The sequence below is a fragment of the Octopus sinensis genome, linkage group LG10, assembly GCF_006345805.1.
Source record: "Octopus sinensis linkage group LG10, ASM634580v1, whole genome shotgun sequence".
Classification (NCBI taxonomy): Eukaryota; Metazoa; Mollusca; class Cephalopoda; order Octopoda; family Octopodidae; genus Octopus; species Octopus sinensis.
The window spans coordinates 67,613,775-67,640,042 of NC_043006.1; the positions used below are offsets into that span (position 1 = coordinate 67,613,775).

At 38.6% G+C, this 26,268-nt stretch overlaps 1 protein-coding gene and 1 long non-coding RNA gene across 5 annotated transcripts in view; one reads left to right on the top strand and one right to left on the bottom strand.

Moving 5' to 3' along the window:
- LOC118765156 overlaps positions 1-8,860 on the top strand; it is a 72,830-nt gene extending 63,970 nt beyond the window's left edge. The window contains exon 2 of the long non-coding RNA XR_005001023.1: positions 5,144-8,860. This is a non-coding gene — a long non-coding RNA (uncharacterized LOC118765156). The remainder of the gene's footprint in view (positions 1-5,143) is intronic.
- LOC115216711 (bifunctional coenzyme A synthase) overlaps positions 1-26,268 on the bottom strand; it is a 117,090-nt gene that overhangs the window by 45,719 nt on the left and 45,103 nt on the right. Inside the window, exon 1 of one of the 4 annotated variants that reach the window (XM_036506752.1) lies at positions 3,695-3,987. The exons of 1 other annotated variant lie outside the window; for it this stretch is intronic. The gene's annotated coding sequence lies outside the window, so the exon portion shown is untranslated. Of the gene's footprint in view, positions 1-3,276; positions 3,418-3,694; positions 3,988-26,268 lie in introns of those variants that run through there. 2 more of the 4 variants (XM_029786244.2, XM_029786245.2) reach the window with 2 other exon arrangements.

Consider the following 26,268-nt stretch of genomic DNA (forward strand, 5'->3'; position numbering starts at 1 on the left):
AAAGACATCAGACCAAAAGACATGGATGAAAAGACGTTTGATGAAGTGACATCAGACGAAAAGACAGCACCAGTTGTAGTATAGAACAGTGAAGTATAGTAGCATTAGTACATTATGGTATAGTATAGTATAGTTTAGTATAGTGTACCATATAGAATATTATAGTGTAACAGTGTAGTATAGTAGAGGCTAATGTAGAACAGTATATTATGGTATTGTGTTGTATAGTATAGAACAATATCATTATCATCATCATTTAATGTCCATTTTCGATGCTGGTAGGGGTTGAATGGTTTGACAGAGAGCTGCAAGGCAAAGTTGACCTCAGCTGAATTTGAACTCAGAACATAAAGACAGACGAATTGAGAAGACTATACTCTTTTCTACACTAAGCACAAGGTCTGAAATTTGGGGCGAGGGGACCAGTCGATTAGATCAACCCCAGTATGCAACTGGTACTTAATTTATCGACCTTGAAAGGATGAAAGGCAAAGTTGACCTCAGCTGAATTTGAACTCAGAACATAAAGACAGACAAATTGAGAAGACTATATTACCATAAACATAATATTAGGGTTTTTAAATTTATTTCTAGTGTGGCTACTTGCATTTACATTACAGTACTACAGACATACTTTTTTTTTTTCAAATACACCAATACTTCAATTAACGAAATAAGTATGTTCCACATTCCTACTTCGCTAACACAAACCTCCTTATCAGAAGAAGGTAACCCAGATAAATTTATTTAATCATTGTAAGAAAAACACACGTTTGATATATAGTAGGCCAACAGTGCACCTATATGAACAGAAAAACTCCAGAGAACAAAATTATGTGTAATTCAATGAGGAGGGAAGGGCAAGCTGGTTTTTGTAGAGGAATTACATGGTTACTCACCTTCAGGAAAGCAAGAGTGAGAATGATTAATAGGAAATGCAAGTTCAGGTGGCTTCTCAATGTACTATAATGGTACTAAAACATAAATATAATACTAAAAAACTAAGTTAAGATTTTTTGTTAGTACAGATTGCAAAAGCATCTCTTCCTTGCCCTCTGAACTACATACACATGATTCTTTTAAGTCCCTGAGGCACTAGCATAGCTAGAATGTGTGCCGCCTGGGGTGGCCCTTCTGTTTGCCACCCCTGGACCCCCACAGGAAACACATATTGCCTACAGCAGAGCCAAAAGTACTACCTGGAGCAGACTGCCCCTAGTGCCACCCCCACTAGCTTTGCTAGTGCCCTGAGGTCTTTATAGATAAGAGTCTCACGATAAGCATGTATGAACTTCAAATCCTAAATCTTGTACCATAGGTACTACAAAGTTGTTGCTAATTAAGACTGTTTCATCTCTCATCACATGATCCTCTTCAACTACATTTGAAGAAAATTTTGTCCAAGTGCAATGAGACATGAATGCTTAACTTTATATTTTCCTTTCTGCTCCCATAATGTTTGAATTATTCCAGAAGTCTTTGAAGGTTTGATATTTATCATCAGTCACTGTAAATCAAGTTTTACACTCCTTTTAGAAGTACAAGGTAACATGCCCTCGTCATCATGTAATGACCATGTTCAATAATGGCATGGGTTGGATGGTTTGGCAGGACCTGATGGATTCAAAGAATACAGCATGCTCCAAGAGTCTACTTTGGCATGGTTTCTATGGCTGGATGCCGTTTCCTAACACAAAATCACTTTACAGGGTGTACTGGATGTTTTTTGTTTTGTTTTTTTTTTTTTTTTTTTTTTTTTTTTCCACTGGTACTAGTGAGGTCACCATGCAACTTGCAAGACTATGAAACCCAAGTGTGGGGGCAGCTTTATGCTAGGAAATGAGGATATAAGAAGGGTGTGGGACAGAGCAAGTTCTGGTAAAGACAACTCACATTTAGTGGTGGGGAAAGTGAGAATGAATCAGTTGTAGTGCTGTAAAGAAATAAATAGTGGTTATAAATAGGTGAGTGACCTAATGGTTAAATGTTGCTCTCACAATCACAAGATTGTGGTTTCAATCCCTGAGGACTTGAGACAGTATTATAGAGATTGATGATGTACTTTAACAAAATTAAAGTCACCCTCGTACAAAAAGGACTCCCCGACAGAAATATCATTCCAAGTGTGACAAGTGCTTTGAAGCGATAAGCTGGTTCATAAAAGGATATTCAAATTAAAGCGGGAATTTCTGAGAAAATCAAACAATGAGTTCCTTTTTTTTTTATATGTGATTTTGGTTGTTAAATTGCCGCAGTATTAAGCTTCATTATAACAAAGTTTCACTCGCAGAAGAAACGGGAAACGATGTTTGAATACAGATGTGTGATACGTACTGGAAAGTTAGATATATTTACTTAGATGTGTAGGGAATATGTTTGCAAATAAAAGTGTGTGTATTAGATAGATGTATTCGTATATACGTAATGGATAGATATATTTGTATATACATGAACGAGCAAGCAATAGAAACATATATTTCTGTACATGTGCATCGGGGCAGATAAGTTTGCGAGAGTTGAATATATATTAGCATATACATTATGTACGTGGGATGGGACGAGAGCAACAAAAAGTTGAAGAATGAAAGAAAAAAAGAGGAATTAGAAATGAGAGGTTATGTAATGAGATACGATCAATACCCTTATTTATATAATGCCTTTTCATTTCGTTCTATCTATTAGAAATAGTAACCAAATCCCTTTCACAGTGCACCCTATGCCAGTGTTTCTCAACCGAGGTTTATATGGCCCTTAGGGGTTCATATAAGATTTTGTTGTTAAAATTTATGCGCGATAAATTGGTTACACTTCTTCAACACATAAAATAGTCTAACATTTTTTAACACAATTCCTATTGATATTGAATTATGAAAATATAATAGGATTTTCTAAACCTCAAATAGCTATAGGGGTCAAGTAGAGTAAAACAGTAATCAAAAGGGTCCATATGTAAAAACTGGTTGATGACCACTGCCTTACGCTCTTAAAAAAAAAAAAGTGGGGCGAGCATATCATACGATGTAGTTTGATATAACTATGATAACGTAACATAATGGGTGGAATGGGTTTGATATGAGTACAAAGGTTGTAGAAGGAAAGGAAGTTATAGTCAAAGACCGGCATGATCGACTAAAGCCCTTCAAGAGAACCAAATATAAGTGGGGTACTTGTTTTGTCGATACCTCTTTGTTGAACCGCACAATTACAGGGCATAAAGGGACACAACCAAAGAACATCAATCTCAAAACCGGTATAAATACAAACACAAATACATACATATGCAACAGATGTCCACAGTTTTCGTCTACCGAAGCGATGATAAAAGAGATATGCTCAGTGTGCCACGCACTGAGATCAAACCTGAAACTACGTAGTTGCGAAGTGAACTTTTTAACATATGGTTTCGTCTGGCAGAAAGGACTGTCCACAGCTTTCACAGAGAGTGAGAGAGAGAGAGGGGGGAGAGAAAGAGAGAGAGAGAGAGGCAGACATAGGAGGGGATAGAATGAAAGTTATAAAAGCGATAGACGAAGGGACATGAGAAAGAAAGCGAGATGGAAACACAGAAACAGAAATAAAAAGGGAAAGAGAAAAAGAGAGGCAAAAGAAAGTGTGATAGATTGGGGTCCTGGGTCACAAATTGATTTTTACAGTTATCAGAAACTAACTCGTGAGATGCGAACCAGCCACCTACCTCAGTTATACCGGGTGAAGTTGTTACTGAAGTTAGAGGTGGTAACAGTCGAGATCGTGGTGTTGTTATTTTTGGTGGCAGTGGTCCCGTCTCCCTATAACAGCAACGGTAACATGTAATTCCATTATGTAACACGTACACACACGCGCTTACGTGTGTATATCTATAGACACATACACAGGGTCGTCACAACAATAACAACCACAACAGTAAGAAGCAGACTTCTTTAGAAGACGACAGACACACCAGCTTCTACGGTCACCGTGATACTAAAATTTTCGTGATGTAACCGGAAATCAACGAACATTTCCGAACTTTACCACAAAAATCATATCAATAACAAAAAATATATATTCAAACTATATTCAAAATGTATTTTTGCTTCCTATTATTATGACATGGATCATTATTAAAATTATTATTGATATTTATTGATACTACTACTATTATTGTTACTGTTGCTGCTGCTGCTAGTAATAGTAAGGCTCAGCAGGGGAGGCTTGCCGATTGCTGGTAATTGTTTGTGACCTTTTGTTGGTTCCTAGTTATGACACAAATCGACTTACGACATTGAGCGATGTCCCAGTTTTATGTCACCAATACCGTCTGTAGTCCGTACGTGTACGTAAATGCGTGCGCACGTTCATGTGTGCGCGTGAAATTACACTACAGGCTGTACGATAAGAAGCTTGCTTCTGAATGACTAATTCCTGGTTCAGTCCCTCTTCTTGGCACCTTGGATCTGTGTATTCTGTAATAGTTCTAGGCCGACCAGTGCATTGTGAGCGGATTTGGCAGACGGAAACTGAAAGAAGCCTGTCATGTATATGTCTTTGTGTTTGTCCCCGCCACTGCTTTGCAACCCGTGTAGCGCTTCGGCAAAAGAGCCGGTAGAAGGTAGATATTTCGTAAAGGACCAGTTCGTACCTCGGTGTGGAATAATTTTTTTCCACAGGGTTTTTTTTTTTGGGTTTTTTTTTTTCGAGTGCATTCAATGTATTTGACCACCAAACCCTTTTTTTTTCCGGAAAAGAAAGGAGTGGGGAGGGGATCAAAAAAGTAGCTTGCGGTAAGTTTGGAGGTCAAATACGTTGAATGCACTCGAAAGAAAAACCGTGGAAAAAAGTTAATTCACACCTAGGTAGGAACGGGTCCTTTACGAAATATTTACCCGGTAGAATAAGTACCTCATTTTTAAAGAAGTACTGAAGTTGATTTGTTTGACAAAAACCTTCAATCGATGCCCCAGCAAGGTTGTTGGCTAATAACTGAAACACACACGCACACGTCAAGGGAGACAATTTAGCATTTTTAAGGAACTAAATTTATTTTGTAATTACCATCTATAATCGCTCTTATAAATAGGACATAAGAACAATTTAATAACCCCTACCGATTATATCTTCCGTAACATTTTAATAAGTCCTTTCTTTTTTCTTTTCTTTTCAGAGACACGCTTTCAAAAGTGTAGTGGATCTTGTCTAGAGAAAATATGCGTAGTTTCCTTCATTAGCATGCAAAACTACGTCAGAACTACCCTTGGTGAATATTCAAAAACTTGAAGTCTTAGATAATTCTTGACCCGATCCAGTGTAGATTACGATTAAGCTGATGATATTTTTTTAATAATTTTCATTTTTTTTTTTTAGTCAGAAAGAAACGAAAGTTATATCTTTTTAACTATTCAGTAACATTGCTCATGGTTTTTGCACAATATAACAAATTATGTCAATTAAAAAGAACAGGACACATTACTGCATATCATCTAGAATACTTTCGAACTGCGTTAAAGTAGGCTAAACCTAAAGAAGTACCATACACATGTAAATATGCCCATTTAACCACACTATACGCATATATTTCTTTACTGCCCACAGGGGGCTAAACATAGAGGGTACAAACAAGGATAGACAAGGAGATTAAGTCGATTACATCGACCCCAGTGCGTAATTGGTACTTATTTTATCGACCCCGAAAGGATGAAAGGCAAAGTCGTCCTCGGCGGAATTTGAACTCAGAACAAAACGGCAGACGAAATACCAATAAGCATATCGCAAATTTTTTTTTCTTTCTCACACGGAGACAACAAAGAGGGGACGTTACAATCTGATATGGGGTCAGATTTCTCGTATGAGTTAACAAAAAGATGAATTTTAAAATTTTACATAAATATGAATAGTTCGAATAATAACATATACTAGACAACAATACAGAATGGAGTGAGGGGGGCGGGATATGCTCTGACCCTATGAGCCCCGTCTCAAATCTGATGCTTTGGTTCGTCCTGTGTTGTATTTATGTGGTTCCATCCATACGCAACATTCGTGCAACATTCTTCCATCGATCTTGGAACATTTTCGCGGACAGGCATTTTTTCTCTGACCCTATTTTCCTTCTTAGGTGGAAGGTAAAGAAATTCACCAACCCAGGGCCAGAGATAAAAATGCCTGTTATTAACCCTTTCATTCGCGTCTTCCTAATCACCTCTCTCGCAATTGCTACTACGATGAGAAAGCAATTCTTACCTTCTTTCGATAGGAAATCCGGTGGGTCAATTTTTCCTATTAACTCAGTCGATAGCTGTACTCTTCCTGTACTTGACAACAGTTGTTCGGCATAAACCCACACATCTGACACCCCCGAACACTGAACAATAGCGTGCGGGACGGTTTCCCTGTCCCGCCCACATCTTGGACAGGTCGGTGAGCCAGGATCACCATGCCTTGCGAGCTTGTTTCGGACAAGTAAGTCTCCTCAGTACCATTGCCATGCCAAAGACTTCTGGCAGTTATCCAGTGTCTTCGGCCCGAATGTACATTGGAACAGACTGGCCAGCTGATTATCGTCGAGACCTAGGGCTTCCCCCAAAGTATCATCACAGTTCGCTTCAACCAACCCTCTATAGAAGAATGTGGTAGAACCACTACTGCAGGCGTTGCCCGAGAGATGGAATATCTGGAGAGCCTTACGACACTCCGTAAACCATGTATCCAACTTCGATCTACGATAGAACCAGGTATCCAGTCCACCGAAACAAGTAAACTTGGGAAACATCTGTTTCGCCAGCGGAGACCACACCCGGTCACCATCCAGATGGAGCCACAGATGCCTCAACCACAGCGCGTGCCTGCGCATCATCAGCCAAGGCATCCCTGGTTGTTGGCAGCAAATAGAGCGTCTCACAAGCGGATTCGAACCCTTCCACAAGAAGCAGAAGAGCTGTCTTTCTAACTTGCTCAACCACGAATCAGGGCAGGGAACGACGGTTAGGCGGTAGGTGATGACCGATGTGATGAACACATTGACTACCTCCGCCCTCCCTTTCAGGGATAGCCACTGCCAAGACCAGGTCTTGGCTATGTGGGGCACCCTGCTCGCTACCTCGGCCCAGTTCTTCTCTATTTGGAGGCCTGGTCCAAACCAGACGCCTAGCAACTTAATTGGACTCTCCGTCCAACGTTCCATGACGCTGTCAGGAGGCATCGACTTGCCTCTCCAGGTGCCGAGCTGCAAGCCGACTGACTTTTCACGATTAACCTTTGCTCCTGCTACCGTATCGTATTCCTCAATGGCTCTGCCTACTCTCTGTAGGTGATCCATTTCAGTTATGATGATGGTGATGTTGTCCGCGTACGCTGAAATCGACTCTCCACAACTTAGCTGTCTTGTGATGTTGCTCAATTTTCGCAGCAATGGCTCAAGAGCCATTACGTACAAAAGCGGAGAGAGCGGACACTCTTGACGAACCGAGCGTTTGATGCTGAACGGCTTAGATGGAAACCCGTTCACCCGTCCTACCAAGTCGATGTTGTGATAAATTTCAATGATCCACCTGAGGAAGCCAAGGCCCAGACCGGACACCAGATAATGATGGTCGACTCTATCAAAAGCCTTTGCTTGGTCTAAATGGACCACTGCCCCTCCCTTACCAGAACTGTTATTAAACCCCACTACAGTGTACCATATAAGATGGAGATTATCCTGGATGGATCTACCGGGAACGGCACATATCTATCATTCCCGATCAAGCCATCTGCGATGCGCGCCAACCTTTTCGATAACACTTTGGCCAAAATCTTCAACTCTGTGTTTAGCAGAGTGATGGACTGAAAATTATCAATGCAATCCCCCTTGTGCGGATCCTTTCTGACAAGCGTCACCACTCTCCGGCGCACAGATCTAGGAATGAACCCATTCTGCTGCAAGATCGTGTAGACATTCACCAGCAGGTGACCGAACAAGTCCTGCATACTTTTATACAGTTCATAGGGTAGACCATCCAGTCCCGGCGCCTTACGCGTGCCGCAGTCCGCCATAGCCTCAATTACATCCTCAGGTGTGATCGGCCCTTCACAACGCTCCGCGTCCTGCCCCGATAGAAACAGCGAGCATTAAAATCGGTTTTGGCAAATCCGTTTCGGTTTTACTGATCATAATATAAAACCGGTTTCGAGGCCTATTCTGGAGCCTACTATTTGCTATAAAAGCCTCAGCGATTCACCCTAACTCGTCTTTGGTTCTCACCACTGACCACAGAGCACAGCCAGTTACAGCGACAGCCGACACCAGCAGTATTTCAGGACCTCCACCTTCGTCGCCTCCACCACCGTCGCCTTCATCTTAACGACGCCAACAGCGACTTCGCCAAGGTTTAACTTCACGCTATTTGTGAATATTTCACCATGGTTAACAGCAAGCTCTACTTGAAAGATTTTCCTGCATCAAGTAAACCGGCACAGCATAGAAGCCACAACCGCTACACGACATGTGTTCAACCGGCCTCTGCTTTGTGACCTCAACTTCTTGTACAGAATTCCAACTATTGTGTATCTTACTACGAACTGATATCTATTTTCATTTTGTGTCTGAACATTCATGTAGCGTCCTATTGTAACCACTTTCTATGTTCTGTATTTTATCTCACACGCATACACACTTGTTAGTACACACATACATTATGTACGCTTGACGACCAGTTTATTATTATTGTTCTTATGCGATTATGGCGAACACACAGACACACTCAGCTAAGACATATATACATTATTGTATGCTTGACAGCCTGTCTTATTGTTCTTATTATATATGTACTTATGACGCACACACGTACACACGCTCTGCTACCCACGTGTCAACGCCTAAATAAAACCTTTCTCTTAACATTTATGGTTGTGTCTTCTTATTCTTTCATAGCACTCTTATTCATTTATCCATGTGTTGGCTTTTATTGTAAGGCGACCGTGCGGTGTTTAAAGGAGTCATTCATTCGTCACGTCTCCTTTTCGCACGATCGTTCTACAAACGGTATCCTGTCGGAATGTATGCGTGCGCACGCATATTCCAGTACATATTTACAAGTGGTAATAATGATATTAATCCTTTTTTATTATTCTGGCTCAAGGCCAGCAATTTCGGTGCAATGTAGTGGGAAGAGGGATAAGTCGATTAGATCGATCCCAGGCTTCGACTGATATCTATTTAATCGGCCCCCAAAAGATGAATGGCAAAATGAGCCTCGGCGAATTTGAGCTCAGAATGTAAAGACGAACGAAATGTTGCTCAGCATTTTGCCCGTTGCGCGCCGCCTTCATAATAATAATCCTTTCTATTTATAAGCACAAGGCCTGAAATTTGGGGGAGGGTATAGTCAATTACATCGACCCCAGCGCGTAACTGGTACTTATATCATCGATCCCGAAAGGATGAATGGCAAAGTCGACATCGGTGGAATAAGAACTCGGAACGTAGCAGCGGACGAAATATCTATTTCTTTACTACCCACAAGGGGCTAAACACAGAGAGGACAAACAAGGACAGAGAAACGGATTAAGTCGATTAGATCGACCCCAGTGCGTAACTGGTACTTATTTAATCGATCCCGAAAGGACGAATGGCAAAGTCGACATCGGTGGAATAAGAACTCGGAACGTAGCAGCGGACGAAATATCTATTTCTTTACTACCCACAAGGGGCTAAACACAGAGAGGACAAACAAGGACAGAGAAACGGATTAAGTCGATTAGATCGACCCCAGTGCGTAACTGGTACTTATTTAATCGATTCCGAAAGGACGAATGGCAAAGTCGACATCGGTGGAATGAGAACTCGGAATGTAGCAGCGGACGAAATACCTATTTCTTTACTACCCACAAGGGACTAAACACAGAGAGGACAAACAAGGACAGACAAACGGATTAAGTCAATTATATCGACCCCAGTGCGTAACTGGTACTTATTTAATCGACCCCGAAAGGATGAATTGCAAAGTCGACATCGGTGGAATGAGAACTCAGAACGTAGCGGCGGACGAAATACCGCTAAGCATTTCACCCGGCGTGCTAACAATTCTGCTAGCTCGCCACCTTCATAATAATAATAATAATAATGCTTTACAATGTTACCACAAGGAGAGCTTGGGGGTGGGAAGGGTTAAGTCAATTACATCGACCCCAGGACGTAACTAGTACTTATTTCATCGATCCCGAAAGGATGAAAGGCAAAGTCGACCTCGACGGAATTTGATCTCAGAACATGAAGACAGACGAAGTACAGCTAAGCATTTCACTCGGGGTCCTAACGATTCTGCCAGTGTGCCGCCTTATATGTAGTAGTAATAATAATAATAATAATAATAATAATAATAATAATAATAATAATAAATGCCCTGATGCAGTACCAGGCAGTGGCTCTCATGGCTTCTGATCTTAACTGATTGGAAGTGTTATCATGTACATTGTTTTGTCTTGGTATAAAAGATGGGCTACAGCAAATATTCTGCTCAATACCACAGATTTGCTTGTCAGTTGTTTGACCGTAACCAGTTGAGCATGTCCCTTAGTGGCTGGCGATATGTGCATCTCTGATCACGAGCAGAAGTAGTGGGGGAGCATCATAGCCATGTGTTGAGAGGGATTCTTTGGGGTTTGAATAGTTCACCTCTGGAAACATGGGTGGTTCTTTCAACATCCTTAAACACCCCTTATTCAGGGACCGTTTGAGCAGGATGGGGTACTCAACCTGAAGAAAATTCTAACTGGGCCCCACCTGCAAGGTCATGTGCTGTTTATCTTGATATGAGATCACCATGTCGCGCACATATGGTTGTGATGCATGTGCCTAGTGTACCCTTATCAGACGGGTAGTCATGATGGGTATATTGGGCTTCGTATATTTTACCCCAGTGTCACTTTGATGGCATGAACTGCTCTCTCACTCAATAATAATAATAATAATAATAATAATAATAATAATAATAATAATATAATAATAATAATGATAATGATAATAATGATAATAATAATAATAATAATAATAATAATAATAATAATAATATAATAATAATAATAATAATAATAAGAAGAAGAGAAGAAGAAGAAGAAGAAGAAGAAGAAGAAGAAGAAGAAGAAGAATAATGATAATGATAATAAATTTAATAATAATAATAATAATAATAAGCACAGAAATCTCAGTTCTGCATGGATTGATTGTAAAAAGGCCTTCGACGGCATACCGCATTCATAGATCTTGAAATCGCTGGATATCTTCAAAATTTCTCCTGTGATTCCAAGTTTCCTAAAGCACAACATGCCGATGTGGAATACGAATCTCCCATTATACCACTCTAATGGAGTACTGATAGAGAAAGAACCGGTTTCTAACCTAGATCCAAAGCTCCTTCATTGGAATTTCAACATCAACAACAGGGTATTTTCGTTTGTTTGCATGTACTCTTTTACTCTTTTACTTGTTTCAGTCATTTGACTGCGGCCATGCTGGAGTACCGCCTTTAGTTGAGCAAATCGACTCCAGGACTTATTCTTTGTAAGTTAAAAAATAGCGATTTATGACATAAAATGTCCTCTAGAATTAGCCAGAGCTAATAATGACAAACTTTAACTACTAAATATTGTTAAACACAACTCTGCAAATGCATTGTACATAAGCAATTCACTTTACATGCAACGGACTACCTATTTCTTTATTACCCACAAGGGGCTAAACACAGAGGGGACAAACAAGGACAGACATAGGTATTAAGTCGATTGCTTCGACCCCAGTGCGTAACTGGTACTTAATTTATCGACCCCGAAAGGATGAAAGGCAAAGTCGACCTCGGCGGAATTTGAACTCACAACGTAACGCAGACGAAATACCGCTAAGCATTTCGCCCGGCGTGCTAACGTTTCTGCCAGCTCGCCACCTTAATGCAACGGACAACCGGCAGTGAGACTGTTTTCAGTAGATTCCGAAATTATGCGAATGGCAGGCAATGGGTTAATACTATTAAGGTGACGAGCTGATAGAATCGTTACCCCGCTAGGAGGAAAATGATTAATGGCATTTCTTCCGCCTTTTTACGTTATATGTTCAAATATTGCCAACGTCGAATTTTGGGTACTTTTTGGTTATTTCACCCCCATTAAAAATTGCCATTAAAAAAAAGGGTTATCTCCTCATTAAAAAATTGGGGTTATCTCCCATATATATATAAAAAAAAAAGAACCATCACTTTTTTCAAGTGAATTTATATATGTATTATCTTATTAATTTTTCTTGAGATTAATTTACGTTTAGGATATTTTAAGAACTAATATAAATACTATCTTCTTAATATAAAACAAACATCGCACTTTTTAAGATTTGTTGTAGAGTTAAATCTTAATAGATATTTTCCTTTTGAAAAAGCTTTTTCGAAGATAGCTCAGTTGGGAAGAGTCCAGTTGCAAACACACACACATACACACACACACACACACACATACACACACACACATACACACACCACACATACACACACACACACACACACACACATACACACACACACACACATACATACATTGATTCGCTAGCCTCTGCACGCATTTTTTTTCTCTCCTTCTTTCTGTGTTTTTTCTCTGTGTATCTTTCTGTTGAAGAGCGTAGGCTCGAAACATTAAAGACTTGTTTTATTTATATTCCTGAGCGCCATACTAATACAATTGTTTGTTTGTATTCCACCTGCCTTCGTCTTTTGTCTATTTTCATAAAGCTTCCCGTTATATATATATATATATACACTTTCTTACATTTTCTTAATTTAATTAACTTATTATCAGAAACGAACTCGTTTTTAATCAAAAATTTATTAAAACATATCCCAGCACACCACATAATTGTTATTAATCGTAAAATATAGTCAATGTCAATGACAGCTGCTACGTGGGTCGGCATGCTGTCTATGAGTGCCTGCAGGTACTGTGCAGGGATGCCCCCCCCCCATGCAGCAAGAAGTGCCCCAAACAGCTCGTGTCGGTTCCTGTATTGCTGCACATTCAAATCCCTACCCAATCGACTCCAGAGGTTCTCAATAGGGTTCAGGTCAGGTGACTGGCCAGGCCAGTCCATGACCGTCACCCCATGGTCCTTGAAGAAACCAGTCTCAAACTGCTCTGCAAACAAAGTTACATCATCGTTCTGCGCAACAGTGAACTCGCAACAAAGCAATAGTTCGAGATATGGCCACTAGGTGACAGCAAATACCTTGAGTGAAGAGCAAATCAAGGGTGCTAATTAATTTCTGACGGTAGTGTATATATAGACACCGAGAAGAGGTGGGGGTCAACCAGGGCCGGCGGCCCAAAGCCCATGAGTTTAAGTGCACAGCGAACCGTACGAGGAAAAAATACGTGGGTGTACCATAAATAAATTTAAAAGAAACGAGGAAAGTAAATGAAAGAAGCATGTCAGCGAATTCTCTAGGGTGATAAAAGAAAAACGAAGGAAATCAAAGAAAATGAAAATAAGAACAACGTCAACTATGACAACAGTTACAAGAACAACTTCAACAGAAACGACAAGGAAAAGAAGCAATGGTGATGAAAGGTGTGGGTGTATACTTATACATGTATACGTACAAGCATATACACACATCCATCCATCCATCCATCCATCCAGCCATACATACATCCATCCATCCATCCATCAATCCATACATACATACATACATACATACATCCATACATACATACATACATACATACATACATACATACATACATACATAAATTTACACACAGGCCGGCATTCGTGATTGACGAAGAGTTAAAAAGCTGGTCAGTTTTTAATCACCCTAGGCAATAAAACCTGGAGACAGAATTCTCTCTTTACCATACATAAATCATGTCAACATTCCTATAGGCATATATACACACTCATAAATAAAAATGTATGTATACAAATATATAAATGTATAGCTATATACATACGTAAATGTATGTATATATGTAGATTTATATACAGTTATATATATATATATATATATATATAACTGTATATAAATCTACATATTACATACATTTACGTATGTATATAGCTATACATTTATATATTTAGGACATATAAAACTTAGATAAAACTTAGATATGTTTCGACCAGAGATTGGTCCAGGCCATGTCTAACTTAATAGCACCACCTGATAGGATTATTCGAATCCTGTTTAAGTCAAGTTTTGTTCAAGTAGTGAGTTCTTGTTGGGGGAGTTGTATCCAGTTTTGTTCAAGTAGTGAGTTCTTGTTGGGTGAGTTGTATCCAATTATGGGTGGCTTATCTGGTATTCTTTTATATATTTGTATACATGCATTTATATATATATATATATATATATATAATATATATATATATATATATATATATATATATATATATAATATGTATATAATTTAGAGAAAAACCTCTATTAATTCAATAAAGAAAGATGTTATACACACCATATAGAAAACATATACTATAAAAAAAAACCTTATTCTAAAAATCAATAAAGTACGATAAATAGTAAATAGTAGTAGTAAATTGTGTGAATAACATCTTTCTTTATTGAATTATTTAATAGAGGTTTTTCTTTAAATTATATACATATATTATATGTGAAATTTGATTTAAAATTGTTAAATTGACTTTTTCCCCGTAAGTTTTGGAATTATATTCCCTATTATTATTATTATCATTATTATTATTATAATTATTATTATTATTATTGTTATCATTATTATTATTATTATTATTATTATTATTGTTGTTGTTGTTGTTGTTGTTATTATTATTATTATTCTATATTGGTGTTGTTGTTGTTATTATATATGTGTATGTATATATATATATACATACATATATATATATATATATATATATATATATATATATATATATATATATATATATATATACATATATATATATATATATATACATATATATATATATATATATTATATATATATATATATATATATATACATATATATATATACATTAATATATATATATATATATATCTTATACACATACATACGCGCGCGCACGCACGCACAATAAACAGGAAAAGCGAAAAGATTAAACATCGTATTGAATTTGATAATATTTTTATAACAAATCATGTGAAAAGAAAGATTAAATATCTTATTGAATGCCTGTTGAGGAGGCCAAAAGTCAACAATATTTTGAAGTATTGAATCAAAAGGATTTAACCCTTTTAATCTAATCTCTTGTCGCCACATAAACTCGCACGTATGAGTCCAGTAAACCTATGTGAGAGCCATTTTGTCTTTTCTTTTTTTTCTTTTGCACTCTTCTAAAGTCTTTCAATATTTTGGGTGTGAGCTCCATTAGTAGGATTGACAAAGTGTAGACAATGATTCACAGTGAGATGTTGAAAATAATCAATCTTAATTATATATTTATATGCTGACCATTCGTCACTTATGATGGTAGTACCTGGTCTTATATTATCTTTTATTATTGGAAGAAGTGTAGTCGCAGACCTGTCAGGGACAATAAACATCAAAACACTCTTTTGTTTCTCCACAAATACCTCAAAAACCCCATTGTTGAAGTAGTTGATGTCCGACGGAATTTTTTCTTTTAGTGAACACAGCTTCGTCGATTTCAATAGTCATGTTGGGTCCTCCGATCACTCTTGGATTAGCCAAAATGTGTGCAACACAAACATCTCTCAGTTATTCCAGTCAACAACGCAATTGGCTTTCCATTTCAAACTCACGTTTGCAAAATTTGATACTTGTCATGTTGTGTACCCAGCAATATATGAAAAGTGCTGCTTTACGAAAAGATAAACGTGAATTAGCAAACCAATTTTCAGTTCTTACTTCTTGTTCTTGTCTGCATCTACGAATTCTACACCGCCGTCTATTTTAACTTCCAACTGGGAAATTCATAAAATGACTGTTGTCATTTGAAAAAGTGATGCTTTTCTTTATATATGGGAGATAACCCCATTTTTTAATGACGATTTTTTAATGGGGGTGAGATAACCAAAAAGTACCCAAATTTGCTTTTCAACTTGCTACGACCTATGAATTAAGTACCAGTTCAGCACTTGAGTTGATGTAATCATATTTATTGCCCAAGGCGGCGAGCTGGCAGAAACGTTAGCACGCCGGGCGAAATGCGTAGCCGTATTTCGTCTGCCGCTATGTCCTGAGTTCAAATTCCGCCGAGGTCGACTTTGCCTTTCATCCTTTCGGGGTCGATAAATCAAGAACCAGTTACGAACTGGGGTGGTTATAATCGACTTAATCCGTTTGTCTGTCCTTGTTTGTCCTCTCTGTGTTTAGCCCCTTGTGGGTAGTAAAGAAATAGTTATTTCGTCTGTCTTTACGTTCTGAGTTCAAATTCCGCCGAGGTTGACTTTGCCCTTCATACTTTCGGGGTCGATAAATTAAGTACCAGTTGCGTACTGGAGTCAATCTAATCGACTGGCCCCCTCCCCCAAAATTTCAGGCCTTGTGCCTAGAGTAGAAAAGAATCGAATTTATTTCCCCAAAATTGCTGGCTGTATACCAAAATTAGAAAGAAAAAAAGCATTTCTTCCCGTTACTGTCTCCTCCTCAAAAATTAAGGCAAATATTTGAAAAGAAATGTCCAGTTCTCAGTAGAAACACTTAACCAAGAATTGCACGGTGAAGAACTGGGTGATCAGAAGTATTCACAGCTTTTATGTAGAATGCAAAGATTATCATTTATCTTGTTTCAGTCACTGGACTGCGACCATGCTGGGGTACTGTCTTGAAGGGTTTAGTCGAACAAATCGACCCCAGTAGTTTTAAGTTTGGCATTTCTTTTCTATTAGTCTCTTTTACGGGGACGTAAACAAACCAGCACTAGTTGTTAGGCAGTGAGGCAAGAACAAACATTTGTTCTCATTTTATTTGTTACCTAACTTACAAGTTATTCCGACCTCTTACATACATACATACATACATACATACACAGATAGATAGATAGATAGATAGATAGATAGATAGATAGATAGATAGATAGATAGATAGGTAGATAGATAGATAGATAGATAGATAGATAGATAGATAGATAGATAGATAGATAGATAGATAGATAGATAGAGCGGATTAAAGTTGCAAGCAAGCTCCAGGGGAGATAACTGTAGGCTGCTTGTCATGTTAACAGTGGCTTTTTTTCTGCTTATTCTTCTTCTTCTCTATATTATAAATCTGAAATGCGAAACGTTTGTTTGTTTGTTTGTCTGGTTTTGGCATTAAAGGCCACTAGATCGTGGTCGGTTGTGCTGAAAATATGCACACTTATGTTAAAAGTGCTGGTGAGTTTGTATGGGAAGTATTTTTTTCCTCAAATGAAAGGCGTGACCTCTAGGACAAAATTCCTCATCTTATAAAATGTGACCCGAGTAGACCCGAATGATATCGGGTTATATTAACCAAAATGTGAAAAGAGATCTAAACGGGGCTTGAAGGGGATTAAAATTTACAGGAGCAGGTGTTTAGGAATTCTCTGTTACATGAAGCTAAAAAATTTGCGCCAGCCTTTAAATCGTCAATGTGTTGCCGTCCATGATGAATGCTTGCCATGGTGAGTCTACTTTCGTGAGAAAGAATCACTTCAAAACTTGGTGTTTAGGAATTTTCTTTTACATCAAGTTCAAAATTTTACGCCAGCCGTTAAACTGTCAATACGTTGCTGTCCGTCGTTAAGAAATGCCAGCGATGGTGACTCTACTATCCTCAGATTCTATCCCTTCAAACTTTGGTTTCCAATATTTTATTATTTTTATTCAGCTCGCAAGTTCGTCTGTCCCTTTTAAATGTTGGTGTCTTGCTGTCTGCCTTGAAGCAGACCTTTCCGTTGTCAATGCCTGATATTCATGATTGATCTTTCAAAATATTTTATTTCTCAACTTACTCAAGATCTTTTGTTGTTTATAAACGGGAGAGAGATAGATAAGATAGAGAGTAAAAGAAAGCGAGGGCGAGTCCGAGAGAAAAGAAAAGTAAGAGAGTGGGAAATTGAGAAAGAAAGGAGAGAGCAACAAAGAGGGAGAATCATCATCATCATCATCATCGTTTAACGTCCGTTTTCCGTGCTAGCACGGGTTGGACAGTTTGATCGGGGTCTGGGAAGCCAGGAGGCTGCACCAGGCTCCAGTCTGATCTGGCAGTGTTTCTACTGCTGGATGCCTTTCCTAACGCCAACCACTCTGTGAGTGTAGTGGGTGCTTTTTTCGTGCCGCCAGCACAGGTGCCAGGGGGGCTGGCAGCGGCCACGATCGGTTTTTCCCTTTTACGTGCCACCGGCACAGAAGCCAGTCAAGGCGGCGCTGCCATCGGCCACGTTCGGATGGTGCTTTTTACGTGCCGAAAGGAAGCAACAGAAAGTAACAACCACACTCTTACCCGCGCGTAGAGCGGGTCACCTTAAGCTAGTCTCTAATAATAAAAATATCAATGAATGGTTAAAGAGAAATCATTATTAAATTATTCTTGCTACGTTTGCTTCACTAGAAAGCCAAACATCCGTTTCAGGAATATATTTGCCGGCTTTCTGTATGCAAGGTCCAACTTTATCGCGCAACAAAACATAAAACACCAATGATGGAAAGAGGGGGAGAGGGGTCGTAGGCATCAGTGGTCCCCAACTTTCAGCTCATAACGTTGTCTTTAACGTCTTGTCCTACCTTTCCAGCATATGCCCTCCACACCTTAGCGCGCCCCTATTTCCTGAAACTCATTCCATCAGTGTAAGAGATACGGACACACCTTGTTTCTATCTCACCTATCTCTCTCTCTCTCTCTCTCACACACACATACACACACACTGTCTGTCCGTCTGTTCATCTTTCTTCTCTCTCTCTCTCTCTCACACACACACACACACACACTCTCTGTCACACGCACATACACACACTCTCTCTCTCACACACATATACACACTCTCTCTCACATACATATTCACACACTCCCTCTCTCTCACACACACACTCTCTCTCACTCTCCTTCTTTCTCTCTCCCTCCAAAATATAACACCACCGATTACATGACAAACACGAACCAACAAGGAAACAGCGAGGCCCCTACAAAAGCTTTGGTTATACGATCCATCTCAAACACAATCATTTCGCAATTTCTCAATAAAATCAGTGACCAAAATCATACAGGTTTTTTTTCTTCGTATCGCCGAACATTTATTTTTTGACTGAAAAATCTACTTCCACTTATATGCCAAAATATACGATATTTATGATTATATATTATACAGTAGAGTGGCTGTGTGGTAAGTAGCTTGCTTACCTACCACATGGTCCTGGGTTCAGTCCCACTGCATGGCAACTTGGGCAAGTGTCTTCTACTATAGCCTCAGGCAGACCAAAGCCTTGTGAGTGGATTTGGTAGACGGAAACTGAAAGAAGCCCGTCGTATATATGTATGTGTGTATCTGTGTTTGCCCCCCCCCCCCCGCCCCAACATCGCTTCACAACCGATGCTAGTGTGTTTACGTCCCCGTAACTTAGCGTTTCGGCAAAAGAGAATAGGTACTAGGCTTACAAGGAATATGTCCTGGAGTCGATTTGCTCGACTAAAGGCGGTGCTCCAGCATGGCCACAGTCAAATGACTGAAACAAGTAAAAGAGTACATCTTTTCCTTATAAAACAGGATGGGATCACCACGGTTATATCGCTTCTAATTATTGAGCATGCTATGAGGTCATCCCAAAAATAATGTCCGTATTTTAAATAAAGAAAACAAGTGATCAAATTTTACATTTTATTGAAACTTAATCGTCAATATAGTTTCCATTATTATCTATGACATCTTTCCATCAACTCGTAAGCTTTTTAATCCCATTAGTGAAAAACTCTTTCGGTTTCGAAGAGAAGAACTCTGAAAGGTCAGTTTCAACTTCATCGGTTGTTTCGAGACTCAATCCATTAAAAAAATTATGTAAACTACGAAGCAATAGATCAAGGTTGATCTGGGGTTAAACAGCAATAAAAATAATAACAAAAGACGCCACATCATTATCATCATTACTACCATCTACGCCAATGCCTCCAACACCATCATTATTTTTGATACCCTCATCATTAGCAAAACTATCACCGATACCTCTACCACTACCGCCAGCAACAACAGCATTACCAATAGAGGAGTCTGTATCTGCTTATTTGACTACTAGAAACAGCGGTCAAATTTTCTTCCAACTACACCCTTCAAGTTTTCAATACATACACGCACTCACACACAGATAGATAGATAGATAGATAGATAGATAGATAGATAGATAGATAGATAGATAGATATATCAAACCTTTTTTACTTAAGCGGTTACCAGGTTCATGGGCACTTCGTCACTTTCGGCTAATACCCCCCCCACACACACACACACACACTGCTGTGTTGACATACAACATATGTAGCTACAGGCATTTGGGTGCTTAACTATTTCGGACATTATTTCTCTTGGCCATTTTGGATACCACTACTTATCTACCTCTCTAATGTATTAAAAGCAAGAGTATTTAAAGGGAGACAGGTGGATAGGGATATAATAATAATAATAATAATAATAATAATAATAATAATAATAATAATAATAATAATAATAGTAACAAAAAAAAAACAATGATTTTCTGTAGGAGAACTACCGAACTTTCTATTCCAATCTCCTTCATCCATTTGTCTATATCTTTGCTTACTTATAGGGCCGACCTTTATTGTTCTCAAGCTCCAAATTCTTCCTATTTCAAATTTTAAGGGAGTGGCTTTTGTTTGTTTGTTTGTTTTTTGCATTTCCTGTAGAAAATTTGTCTCTTAGGACCAGAAAGCATTAATAGGAGGGTTCTAAGCACTAAAAAACTGCCGAAAACTTGTGGATACCTAAGGTTACAGGTAGTAACCCGCTACCTACATAAATCCTACCTGAAATAAGACTGAACCTGAGCCAAACGAAAATAGTAGTAGTAGTAGTAGTAGTAGTAGTAGTAGTAGTAGTAGTAGTAGTAGTAGTAGTAGTAGTAGTCGACAACGAAGGCATCAAGGCATCCAGGTATCAGATGGCCAGACATTGAAAGAAAGAGAGAATTATAAGAATCTAGAAGTATTAGAATCTGACAGAGTAGTAACTATAGAAATGAAAACGAAAATTGAGAAGGAGTACATCAGAAGGGTAATGAAGATAAAAGCTAAATGCTCCGAATCTAGTGAAGGCTGTAAATATTTGGGTAATGTCATTACTTAGATACTCAGCAGCTTTTGTAGATTGGACAAAAACCGAATTAGCAAAGCTAGACAGAAGAAACAGGAAGGAATTCAATGTGAATGGAAGACTCCGCCCAAGGGCAGGAGCAGTAAGATTATACCTACCAAGAAAGGAAGATGAAAGAGGGTTAATATTAGTGGAAGACTGCGTGGAGTTAGCTAGAGTAGATATAAATTCCAATGTAGGTAATAGAGAAGAAAATTTATTAACAGGTGCTAGAGTGACAGCAAGACAGAGGCAAACCAAAAACCCAAACAAACATAAAAACCAGAAAAAAGAACAGAAATTATCTGACTGGCAGGAGAAGGCGTTGCATGGTAGATTTCCAATGATAGTTGCAACAAATAGTAGTAGTGAGACATGGTTATGGCTGCAGAAAGGAAAGCTGAAGAAGGAGACAGAAAGCTGGTTAATAGCTGCACAAGATCAAGCTTTAAGGAGTAATTGGATAAAAGCCAAGATAAACCAAAACCAAGTCGATTCCCATTGTAGATTATGCAAATCAAAAGAGCAAAGCGTTATTTGCATAGTAAGTGAAGGTAGCATGCTGGCACAGAAAGAATACAAGAAAATACATGACAATCTAGGGAGAGTAATCCACTGGGAGCTATGTAGAAAGCTATGAATTGAACATATTGATAAAATGTATGAACATGAACCTAGTAAAGTACAAGGAAGTAAGAAAATAAGACTGAAGGCCTAGTTTGGTAGTAGAAGATAAAGAGAATAGAAAGTGCCAGATAATTGACTTTGCAGTCACAAATAATGAAAACCTTTATATGAGAAGCATAAAAAAATTGCAAAGTACCAGGACCTAGCTATTGAATTACAGAGACTACGGAAAGTGCGGGTAAGATGTATCCCAGTAATTATAGGTGCATGAGGAACTATCCCTAAAGATCTGAACAGATGGACAGAAGAAATAGGCATAAAACCCAGTTTAGTACAGCTGCAGAAAACAGTGTTATTAGGGAGAGCTAGGATACTTAGGAGGATTCTGGGCATCTAAGGTTACTTGTTGTAACCTGATGTTAGGATTTTTTTCTTTTCTGACAGTCTAAGCTGTTGAGTATATATGAAAATAAAGATAATCACCAGCACAAAAGTGCAGCAAGTGATTGAAACTATCAGATGTCGAAAAATAATAGTGGTGATGGCGTTGGTGACGAACGTTACCTTACTTCAGTTTGTGAGAGACAAGAAATTCTGATAGTAACAGCAAAAATGAGGTCGGACCGTTAAGAGAAAGCCTCTCGCTCGGCACTGGTTTAGTAAAAATGCAGACTGGCCACAGCTGTTATCCTAAGACAGCATCAGCATATAACAGAGTAAAGAGGAGGAAGTGACCAGCGAAGAAAACAGGATAGTGATGCAGTGCTACTTAGAAAGTAAACCGAAAACAAGGAATTATAGAAAACGGATGTTGACACTTTGGGTAGAGAAGGGTATATTTAAAGTGACAGAGCAGAGACTAGTAGATCAAGTTAATGCTATTAGAAGAAAGTGGATGACAGAATTAGAGATGGAAGAGATTACAAGAGATCTGGAAAAGAAAGACCAGGCAGTAGGAAAGACAAACAACAACATAAGAGATACAGCTCCAACCAAAGAGGAATCTGAAGGAAAAAATAATAATAGCACTATCAATAAGGAAGAGACAACTAACACAGGGATTTAAGTGATTTAAGTGAGAAAGATCAGATTTTAGATGAGTTGCCGGAAATAATGAGTAAAGAAGTAAGAAAAAGATTGCCAACATTAAAAGGTACCAATAGAAGGAAGCTGCTAGATACGACTAGGAAAGTAGATTCTGTTATCAGTAGAATTGATACTAAAAATATAGGAGACACTAACATATCGATCTATGCAGGAGGTGTAGTTACTAGAAGATTAGATATTCCACAAGGAAAGATTAGAAAAGAGCAAATATGGAAAAGGGGATTACAAAATAAAGTAAAGACTTTAAGACAAGATCTCAGTAGAATAGAAGCCTGGAAACTGGACAAGTTAGAAAACACAAGATTTAAATCTTCTCTTGAAAAAATATATTTAGTCAAAAAGAAAGGATTTGGGACTGTCAGAGAAAAGTTGAAACAGCGTATCTTAGCAGTAACAGGGAAGCTTTCCAGATATCAGAAAAGAATAGATCAGTATCAACAGAATAGATTATTTGAGACTGACCAGAGGAGATTTTTATAACCAAATAAATAGGAAAGAAGGAAGTACTGAAGATGAGATACCTAATGCAGAAGAAGCTAGAAAGTTCTGAAGTAACATTTGGGGTAAGCCAGTCAATCATAATGGAGATGCAGTATGGCTAAAGAAAGTTAGGGAAGAAGTAGTGTGAGAGGCAGCCAGATCTAAGACTAACTAGTGCATTAAGTAACGTGTTAAGAAAAATACCGAATTGGAAGGGACCAGAACCAGATTTATTTCAAGGGTACTGGCTAAAGAAATTCAGTTTACATGGGAGGCTGAAGGAACGCCTTGTGTAAGATAAAAGCAAAGGTAATACAGCTAGCAATTATAGACCAATCACTTGCTTACCATTAGTATGGAAGCTATTAACAGGGATGCTTTCAGAAAGCATTTACGAGCATCTTGACACCCAGAATTTAGTGCAACAAAGAGGTTGCGGGAAGAAGGCTGGAAGGAACGCCTGATGTATTATACCAAGAGAAATCAGTTCTAAATGAAGTAAAAGCTAGAAAAATCTAACAATAGCATGGATAGATTATAGGAAAGCTTATGACATGATCCCACTTTCATGGATAAGTGAATATTTGAGTAGGTTCTGTATAGCAGACAACATAAGAGAATTAATTAGCTTTAGCATGAAGAAATGGAAAATAGATATCTACTCAGGTGACACAGTCTTAAGGAAAGTTAATGTTCATATAGGAATTTTCCAAGGGGATTCGTTGTTCCCTTTAATATTTGTTATATGTTTGATTAAGGAAGGCAAAGGCAGGGTATCAGTACAGAAATAGTAAAGGAAAAGTTAAACATTTGCTCCACATGGATGATCTCAAGCTTTTTATTAACAATGAAAAAGAGATAGATTCTTTAATACAGACTGTAAAACTCTTCAGCAAAGATATAAGCATGGAATTTGGCATTGATAAGTGTGTAATATTAGTCATGAGAATAGCACAGGTAGTCAATAGTGAAGGCATCCAATTACCAGGTGGTCAGACATTAAAATCAGTAAAAGAAGGAGAGAACCATAAGTATCTAGGAGGATTAGAATCTGGCAGAATACTAACTATAGAAATGAAAACGAAACTTGAGGAGTACATCAGAAGGGTAATGAAGATAAAAGCTAAATGGTCCGAATCTAGTGAAGGCTGTAAATACTTGGGCAGTATCTTTACTTAGATACTCAGTAGCTTTTATAGATTGGACAAAAACTGAATTAGAAAAGCGAGACAGAAGAAATAGGAAGGAATTCAATATGAATGGAGGACTCCAGCTAAGGACAGGAGCAGCAAGATTATACTTACCTAGAAAGGAAGGTGGAAGAGGGTTAATATCAGTTGAAGACTGCGTGGAGTTAGCTAGAGTAGATATAGATTCCTATGTAGGGGATAGTGAAGAAAGTTTATTAACAGCTGCTAGAGTGAGGGAAGGCAGAGGGAAACCAAAAACCAAAACGAACTTAAAAACCAGAAAAAAGAACAAAAGTTATCTGACTAGCAGGAGAAGGCTGTCCATTGTAGGTTCCCAAAGACTGTTGCAGCAAATAGTAACAGTGAGACATGGTTATTAAAATAGATTAGTTGATTACATCGACGAAAGTGCTCGACTGGTACTTATTTTATCGATCCTGAAAAGATAAAAGGCAAAGTTAGCCTCGGTGAAGTTTGAACTCGGAGCGTAAAGAGCCCGAAGAAATACGATGTTCTAACGATCCTGCCAATCCACCGTCTGTCGAAATAATTCCTGATTTAGGTACAAGGCCATATTGAGGAGATGGAGTTACTCAATTACACCGTCCCCAATATTTGACTCGTGTTTTATTTCATCTAACTCTGAAGAGTGAAAAGCAATGTTAGCCGGCGGGATTTGAACTCAGATTGCAAAGAATAGTAACTAAATACCGTAAGGCATTCTACCCAACTCTCTAAATACTCTGCCAATCTACCATCATAACAAGGACAACAATAATAATAACAACTACAATAACAGTTTCTTTATTTTCCTCAGCGGCTCGAACACAATGTGAACTATACAAGGGACAAGATACAACAAAATTGCGAAAACAAATGATTAAAATCAAAATAGTAAAGCAAAGAACCCTAGCAATTGAAAAAAGAAACGTTAAAGCATAAGTCCTTACTCAGGGCTAAAGAACCCAATGTATCTTGCAATATCCTGACCCCGAGAACAATGCCCTCTCTCGGCTTATAACGATGTATTAGTACTTGGTTATAACGATACCGAGTGTTCCAGCTGATCCGATCAACGGAACAGCCTGCTCGTGAAATTAACGTACAAGTTGCTGAGTATTCCACAGACACACTCAGGTTAGATTCAGTGTGACACAGAATGTCACAAAGTTGGCCCTTTGAAAGACAAGTACAATTCATTTTTGCCAGCTGAGTGGACTGGAGCATTGTGAAATATAGTGTCTTGCTCGTGAACACAACGCGCCGCCAGGAATCGAACTCATGACCTTACGATCGTGAGCCAAACGCCCTAACCAGCCTTCACATGTATTAAGACGATAACAACACATCGGAAGCAGGTATATCAAGTAAAGAAAAGATGAAATCTAGAATTACAATAGGTAACCTTAAAGGAAAAAATACACACACAGGCGCAGGAGTGGCTGTGTGGTAAGAAGCTTGCCTACCAACCACATGATTCCGGGTTCAGTCCCACTGCGTGCCACCTTGGGCAAGTGTCTTCTACTATAGCCTCGGGCCGACTAAAGCCTTGCAAGTAGGTTTGGTAGAAGGAAACTGTATGCATATATTTGTGTATCTGAGTTTTACCCCCACCGTCG